The 8,904-nt window shown below is 46.2% G+C and overlaps 1 protein-coding gene across 1 annotated transcript in view; it reads right to left on the bottom strand.

Moving 5' to 3' along the window:
• OPCML (opioid binding protein/cell adhesion molecule like) overlaps positions 1-8,904 on the bottom strand; it is a 1,102,163-nt gene that overhangs the window by 680,459 nt on the left and 412,800 nt on the right. The gene's annotated exons all lie outside the window — the stretch shown is intronic.

The raw sequence follows: 8,904 nt of genomic DNA, 5'->3' as shown, positions 1-8,904 counted from the left end.
CCCGTGTCCCCCGCATCGGCAGGCGGACTCTCAACCACTGCGCCACCAGGGAAACCCCAGTATTCATGTTTTAACCCTCATTTCCACCAAGCTCTGCAAGGTATTTATATTATCACCCTATCACCACACCCTTAATGTTTGTATGTATAACTACATACAAAAAAGTACACAGGGCAACGGATAAATACTCATGTACCCACCATGTAAAATTAATGTTTTATATTTTGCTCCTTCTACTTCATATTTTTTTTAAAAATGAAAATCTTACAGATAGATTAGAAATTTTCTTTGAATTCCACCCCCTAATCCTATAGAGGCAGCCACTATGCTGAAGGGGGTCTGCATCCTTTATGTATATATGTATATATATATTTTTTCAGGGAACAGTGAGGCTGCGAGATGCTGAGTACCTTGCCCAGGGTCCACCCAGTGAAACAGAGGAACTGGGACGGGGAGGCCAGCTCCCTCCTGGATTTCTGAGCCGCAGGCACATGCAGGCACATGCAGGAGGTTCACAGAAGGTGGGAAAGGAAAAGATGCAGAATTATCATTTAAAAAGTCTCTCAAAGAGAAGCAAGTAAGGAAAGACATGGTTCATTTGCAATCAGCACTCAGGCAGGGAAGTGACTGGACTGAGCTTCCACATCTTCACGGGACTTCTGACCCTACTGGCACGTCTTTTCCCATCTCCAGACTCTCTTTAGAATATGATAGCATCAGCGAAACTAGGAAAGAAGGATAACCCTGAGCTGTCCTTAGATGTTCTTTCTCTCTTTCCGTCAATCTTCTTGTACTTCTAAGCTCAAAGGGGGTCTTGGCATGTCCTGCACTGAATATTCTTCAAAATCCCCAGTAATTTCAAACATTGTTATTCTAAGGTTTCAGGATCCAGCCATTCGGGGCCGTTTTTGCCTATCTGTCAAATGATGATATTACAGGTCCTCTGCCTATGTCACAGAGTCATACTTTCTTTGAAGAAAAATATGAGTCAAATGCATTCATTTAAGGAATATTTACCAGTTAACTGCAACGTGCAGACTTGTGCTCCTAGTGCGGATGCAGCTGGGAACAAAACAACTGCTGTCTTCATAACACTTATAATCTTTTCAAGAAATAAAAAGGAAGAGCCAAACAAAGTGGAGATATAGGTTCTATGCAAGCATCAAGGAAAGGCACCTAATGGAGACCCAAGATAGAAGCCTCCAGACTGAGCCCTCGGGAATGGGGGGAGTTGGCCAGGAGAGAAAGGGATGCCTTTGGGCTCAGCTCCAAACTGGACAACAGTGCAACTCCTAGGACATGCTGTTCCTGCAGTGTGAATAGCTGCCGGTCCACATGAGCACAAAAGGACTCATTCCCCTTGAATTTTTCCAGAAACCCCGTCAACTCTGCTCTTTTGTGCCTGGACTCCTGATACTTTCTTTTGCACCAGGTTTTCTCATTTCTTTATCTCCAGCATCTCACAGTGATGGCAGGATGTCAAAGTATCAGGAAAACTGATAGAATGAAGAAATGAATGAAGAAGGTCAGTGGACGGGGCACCCTCCCTCCTTGTACCTGAGGGTGTCACCAGACAACCCCACGGAGATGGACTCCCGATGTCCTGCTGTTCTGACAGCTGTCCTAACTCTGGCCTTGCAGAATCAGCCTGAAGGATCTGGCAGAGACCTTTCTCGGCCTCCCCATCTCTTTCAAATATAAAAAGTAGAAGAGAGGAAAAGGAAGGGAAATATTCCCTAGAGAATGGTTCCTTTCGCTCCTTTGAAAGTCAATTTCCCGTGTGGTTCTCTAAACTAAGCTCTCTGCTACACAAAATGAGCTCCTTCCTCCTGCGGAGGGCATGGCTCAGACTCTCCAATGCTGTCATCCCGGCAGAAAAGAGAACCAGCGAGGAAGGTCTCTCAGAGGGGTCAGAGGAACAGCCTCACCCAGGCTCCGCTTCTGAGCAGACTTCCCAGGCGCGGGGTTCTTTGCCAACTGACTGCCAACTCCAGGGTGGAAAAGATATAAATCCCCGGTCTATCCACACAGCTCCTGGGAGAGTCTGCATCTTTGGATCCAGCTTTTCATTGACACAGGAGACGGAGAGCTGTCAGGAGGGCCAAGAGAGTGGACAAGCAGAGCCAACCAACGTGAAGTGGCACAGCCCACCTTTTTCTGGAGGGCCCAGGGCAGTCTTTTCCGGACCAGAGGATCTCTGCTTCTGGACACAGTGGAGGGACCAGTTCTGCCCTCCTGACCAAGACAACCAATAATAGACAGGATGTATGAAACAATGATTGCCAAGGCTCTGAACATCAGGAAACGAGAGACAGCGGTCCATGAAGGATGGGGAAGAAAGATCATAATCTGTGCAGTTACTGCGGTTTGCTGCCTTAAAAGAGTATCCAGGCCACGGAAACAGATGAAGCCTTCGGGTCTCTCTGAGTTGAAGAGTTGAAGTTGAAAGTTTGGGAGACCCCAGCAGCTAGAGATGAAGAACAGAGAACTAGAGAGGAGAGAGCCAGCTACACGGAGACAGAATTTCAGAGATCTGCAGGGCTCTCCTCAGGGTCTCAGCTGAGCACAGGAGACCATGCATGTAAGGAACCCAAGTCTCGGGGAAGAACTGCTGAGAGGTTAGCGGTAACCGCACAGTGGGGGCAGGAAAAGTGCCTCTTCCTATTCCAGACTAAATTACAGGATATGGGGGCAGAGGACACAGGACAATATTTAGTGCTAGGGAGTAACTAGTCCTAGAGTGAGCAGGATTGCTGGTCAGCCTAACAAATTTTAAAGGCAAGACCCAAAAGGATCAAATTCAAATCGACGAGTATAAAACAAGAAAGAGAGAGATGGCACACATCATAAGAAGTGACATCGCTACAGTTTCTACAGATAGTTAAAGGATAATAAAGAGATACTTTATCAACAAGTTTATGCCAATAAAATTGACACCTTAAATGAAAAAAAAAATCTTCAAAGACACAAACCATCACAGGACCCTCATGAAGAAATAGGGAACTTGAATACATACTATATCTATTAAAGAAATTGAAATTGCAGTTAAAAATCTTTCCACAAAGAAAATTGCAGTCTCGGATGACTTCCTTAGTAAAATATATCAAATATTTATGAAGGAAATAATGCCAATTCTATATGAAATTTTTTCAGAAGTTTGAAAAGGAGAGACTATTTCCCAACTCAAGTCACCAAAACTAATCAAAGACGCCAGTTCTCCCCAGACTGATCTACAGATTCCAGGGAATCCCAGTGAAACTTCTGGCAGGTTTTTTAGCAGAAATTGACAAACTGATTTTAAAATTCACATGGAAATGCAAGATCTTGCATAGCCAAAGAACTTTGAGAAACGAGAGCAAAGTTAGAGAATTAACACTAATTCCAAGACTGTAATGAAATTAGAGAGCTAACTCTATCTAATTCCAAGACTGTAATGAAGTTACAGAACTAACTCTATCTCATTTCAAGACTGTAATGAAGTTAGAGAACTAACTCTATCTAATTCCAAGACTATAGTAAAGTGTCTGCCATCAAGACAGTGTGGTCTTGGTGCAAAGACAGAGAAATGCATCCACGGAACAGAAGAGAGACTCTAGAAGTAGACCAACACATATATGAACAACTGGTTTTTGACAAATGTGCTAAGGAAATTCAGTAGAGAAGGGCTACTCTTTTCAACAAATGGTGCTGAAAAGATTGCACATCCGTATGCAAAATAATGGACTTCAAACCCTACCTCATAAGACATACAAAAATTCAAATGGATTGTAGACCTAAAAACAAAACCTCAAACTATAAACTTTTAGAAGGATCCATAGAGAAAAATTGATGAATTGGACTTTATTAAAATTAAAACTGTTCTTTGACAGACACGGTTTAGAGATTGAAAAGACAGCTAAATACTGGTAGGAACTATTTGCAAATATCACATAGTTACTAGTGGGCTTTTACCCATAATATACAAAAACACTCATAATTCAATTGTAAGGGAACAAAAAACCCAATTTAAAAGCTGGCAAAAGATTTGTAAAGCACTTCACCAAAGAAGATACCCTGATGGCAAACAAGCACATGAACAGATGCCTAACATCATTAGTTGTTAGGGAAAATGCAAATTAAAACCACAATGAGAAACCACTCTACACTTATTCAAATGGCTAAAATTAAAGAGACTGGTTATATCTGGTGTCTGCAAGGATGTAGAGGGACCGGAACTCTCCCACGCTGCTGGTTCAAATGTAAAATGATGCAACCTTGGGAAGCAGTTTGGCAGTTTCTTAAAAAGTTAAACATACATCTGGATATCAAGTGACCCAGCTATTCTTCTCCTAGGTATTTGCCCAAGATAAATGAAGGCGTGTGTTTATAAAGACCTGGACACAAATGTTCATCTCAACTTTATTTATAACAGCTCCAAATGGAAAGCAGCCCAAATATTGACCAACTAGTGAATAGAGCGCCCGACTGTGGTATATCCTTGCAATGGAATACTATTTGGCAATAAAACGAGGGACATACAGATACACACATTTGGTTGAATCTCAAAATAATTATGATGAATGAAAGAAGCCAGGAAAAAAGGCAGTATATTCTCCATGATACCATTTATAAAAAATATTGAAAGTATAAAGTAATCTGCTGTGAGAGAAAGCTGACCAGAGTTTCTTAAAGATCGAGAGGAGGATTACAAAGTGAAATGACAAAACTTTTGGGGGTTCTGTGGCCATTTTCTTGACGGTGATGGTTGGTGGGTATATAATTGTACCCTTTAAATATGTGTGTACATATTTACGTGTACATATTGTACATCAATTATATTTCAATAAAACTGTAAAAAAAATAAAATAAAATAAAATAAATAAAATAAAAAATAAAACAAAACATAAAAACAAAAACAGACCACGAAGCAACCCCCTGGGGTTTGCACTGGGTTAGCTGTGGAGGTGGGTTAGGCGGAGACAAAGCTGTATAGACTAGACACGAGCGTGCTCAGCACCTTCGTGCTGAGCCAGCTTCGGGCCAGCGACAGGGCTCCGGGTAGCGGGGCTGGCGCCTTTGGGGCCAGCAGGAAGGACCAGAGCTTTGAAGAGACTCTGTGAGCGCTTAGAACAAAAGTCAGGGAAGTCAGAAGGTTTATTTCAGGTTGTTTGGCAGCTAGCAACTCAGAAATTGAAATTCTGCTGGCAAAGTAGGTCCAACACGCCAGGCCAGGAAGTTCTCTGCTTTGTTAGCACTCAGAAGGCACGGCCCCCAATGTTGCCTGTGCTAATCAGGGCTGAGTCCTCTCCATGTATCCGCTCTCAGCTCTGACATCATTCTCAGGTGGCCCCAGCCCTGGGGCTGGCAGGGCGGGAGGCTGGTTTGGAAGCAGGATCCTGATTGTGCAATCAGAGATAATTGGCTTCTAGCTCTGATCTGTTTCTCCTCCGGCCCTGCTAGGAAAGCTGCCTCCTTTGTTTCCAGCCCCATGTTCCCTCACTGTCAGCTGCGGCACATTTTCGTCTCCTCCTGTCCTCTTGCCTCTCCCCTCCCCGGCTTCACATAGCCCTTCACTCAGCTCGGGGCTGCTGACCATCCAGTTTCCCTGCCTGGCCCTCTGCCTCGCCAGGGACGGCATGTTCTCAAAGTGCCCCCTTCCAGAAGGGCTGCTGGTCACCCTTGGAGACCGCTACCCCTTCTGCTGTCCCTGGGCCACGTGGTGGCTCCCCTTCTGTTTCCCTTGAGGGGCAGCTGCAGAGCATCTCCTGCTCCAGACTATTTCTTTAAAAATCTATCACCCTGTTTTCTCCTAAATCAGATGGTCAGCTTCCTGGGGGCTAGCCTTACAGCAGCTCCTCTCTGAGCCCCAAGATCCCTGAATCACTGAAAATGTCACTAGGCTTTCTGCAGAATACTAAGTAAAGCAGAACTCATTCAGAAAAAAAAAAAAAAAAAAAAAAAAAAGAAGAGAGAAAGAGGGAAAAAAGCCTGGGCTGTAATGACTTTACACATCAATAAGACATATGTATGAAGCTGTTTGAGTTGTTAATGATTCACGGTGAAACATCCAATACCGCCCGGGACAAAGCACCTTACTCACCGCTAATGAATAGGCACACACAGAATGCGAGATGGCTCCCAGCCCTTTTCAGCTGCCTTTGATAACACAGGCTCCTGTATCATCCCCGCCGTATAATGAAAACCTCAGCCTGAATTGTATCAACGCAAATCACAGGCGCGGCCTGCGAGCTTGTATATTACAAGTGATCTGTTGGGCCAATAAGAAGCGACCCCATTAACAGCCTTGTCCACTTAACTATTAATAAGGTTCCCCAGGCCTTTCCTCGCCCCCTGCGGCCTCCCCACGCCCCTCTCCCACTCAGCCCACTTAACCTCCCGCGTGCAGACTTGACTAGGGAAAGGGGCGCGGGTCGGCTTGAGGGTCTAGGAAATACAATTCGCATAAAATAATACAAGGATGCTCTTCTGTGGGGAGCTGTGGTCCTCTAGGGAGGCCTCCCCGGGGAGTCTTGGGTGGATGGAAGGGGGCATGTCTGCTTCCTGTGCTCTTGTTCCTCGGGGCAGTGGAAGCCGGAGGAAGAGGAGGGCTGGGCGGTCCCCCTGGGCATCCACTCTTGGCCCTGTCTTCCTGCTCTGTCCCACCAGCCCCTAAGCTCCTGTCCTGACACGTCCTCCACATTTGCTCCAGCTCTGGTCCTCTGCCTTCTCTGCTCCACTGGGAACCCGGGGGGACCCTCACCAAGACAAAGGGAGACGAGAGGGCATCCTGCTGCCAGCATGGCCCCAGGCCACCCGGGTTGGGAGGGTGCAGGGAGCCCCCAGCGCTGGGACGGGGTAGAGGATACCAACCAGGGTCTTTGGCTCAGAGCTCTGTGCTTAATCAGAGTCGCTTTCCTTTACCTGTATTTTCCGGAGTGTTTTTTTCTGTTTCCAGACCCACCTTGGTTTCTTGCATATAGTTCTACTGCACATTTTACCAAAATGCACCAGTTCTCTTCCTTTATTGAATAACAGCCTCCCGTTCATTTTAGAAGCAAGTGAAATGCACAGAATTGCACAATCACTAGAAGGAAACTTCTGGAAGAACTGCTCTGAAAGGGACTGTTCTTGCTAGCTAGCCCGACTTGCTGTGGCTGGTCCTCCTCCTGGTTATGGAACAGCATACGAGACCCGTGTTTATTAGTTGTTCACACGCTACTCATGACGACAAATACTCATAATAACAAAGAACAGCTGACGTACTATTTACCCCTGCCTGTTACCGAGGGCCTTAGGACGGGCACAATGGCCTTATGACCAGAGAGTGGTTGGCTGGTCGGCAGCTGGTTGACCAGAAGCCCACCCCAAGACCCCTATTCCTGTGCTGTTTCCCTTCCATAGTGTTAGCCCCCATCTTTGAGCAGGAGACGGTCATGAGGTCACCCCCTCGCCCTCCACAGCGGTGCTCTTTTCTAACAGCTGGTAGAAACCGGCTCAGCTTCCAGAGGGAAGGAAGGTTTCCTCTCTTGCACGGAACACTCTGCTAAGGTGGTCCCTACCCAGTCACCCAGTCAAGTTTTCCATGTGGCAGATCACCGGCATTATCCTATGTAATTCTGGCAACAACTCAGGGTACAGAATAAGATTACCAAAAGATGGATGCAAAACTACTGAGGCCCTGTGGAGCTAAGGGCCCCCCCCCTAGAACGCAGCCGGGCCCGTGCCCTCCTAAGGTGGTGTCCTCTTTCTCTGCTCTGCTGCTTTGCCCCGACCCTGTTGCCACTGCAAACAGCAACACCAAAAACAGGCCTCTTTGTTTTATCTAGGAGAAAACCATGAAGAATAAGTTATCTTCAAACTACAAGAGAAACAAAGGTAAGCAGAATGTAATTACCCAAGCTGGAGGCTTGCCATCTAACAACAGCTGCAGAATTCCATGGTGGAAAGTGGCAGGGGAGCGGTGGTGTGATGAATTGAGAGATTGAGATTAAAAAAAAAAAAAAAGGAATATTGACCAAGAAATATCATTACCCTTCGCAGGACCATTGTGATAGTCTGCTTCTCACCCATATTTATTCAGAAGACCTAAGAGTCTATCCACTTAGGATGAGAAACTCATTCCTGGCACCTGCAGATGCTCGGGGATGCGGTGTCTGAGGCTGAGGGGAGGACACCGGTGAGAAGAATTAGTCCTGCATATGCAATAAGATGCGTCTGGTTTCTCTCTGGGCAGAAGGGCGCTGGGGAGAAACAGGGCAACAGCAGGAGGGGATAAACTGCCAAACCCAAACCCACCCTCCTCAAACAAGGCAGGCTGAGCTCTCGGCGCTGGGCAAGCTCATCACTCTGTCCTCATGCTTCCAGAGGGTAGTTTGCAAGCACTGCAGGGGCCAACTGGGGAAAGGGCCCCGCACGCAGGATCCAGATCGCTACGGAAGGCTTTGCAGCACAACTGTGGAATCTTCCAACACTAAAAATAGAGCTGTTTCCCTGTGGGCCTGGTGGGCTTTCAACATATGGAAGGAGGAGGGCCACACAGGCTGGAAAGAGTAGGAGCTCTCAGGGGAGAGGGAAAGAGGATAATGGAGGGAGGGTGGAGGACATGCTACACTGGAAAATAAATTGGAAATTTAGGGTGTGGCTGGATTTGGAAGGATCTGGAACATGTAGGCTTTAGGTATTCGTTAAGGAAAGCCAGTGCACTGTGTGTGTGTGTGTGTGTGTGTGTGTGTGTGTGTGTGTGTGTGTGTGTCTGCGCGCGCGCACATTTGGTGCAGAGGTTGATATTTTGCGGGGGTGTTTTAGCCAATATCATTTTTTAGCAAAAGGCAATGGTCATCAGAAATCTGCCTTTAAAAAGGCAAACTATTTTGGGAAAACAATTGTAACTGATGCCCTCAAAAATCTGCATATTTCCAGGACCTA

This window comes from Physeter macrocephalus, chromosome 16 (genome assembly GCF_002837175.3).
Source record: "Physeter macrocephalus isolate SW-GA chromosome 16, ASM283717v5, whole genome shotgun sequence".
Taxonomy (NCBI): domain Eukaryota; kingdom Metazoa; phylum Chordata; class Mammalia; order Artiodactyla; family Physeteridae; genus Physeter; species Physeter macrocephalus.
Note: the sequence above shows the minus strand (reverse complement) of the source record. Positions and strands in the feature narration are given on the sequence as shown.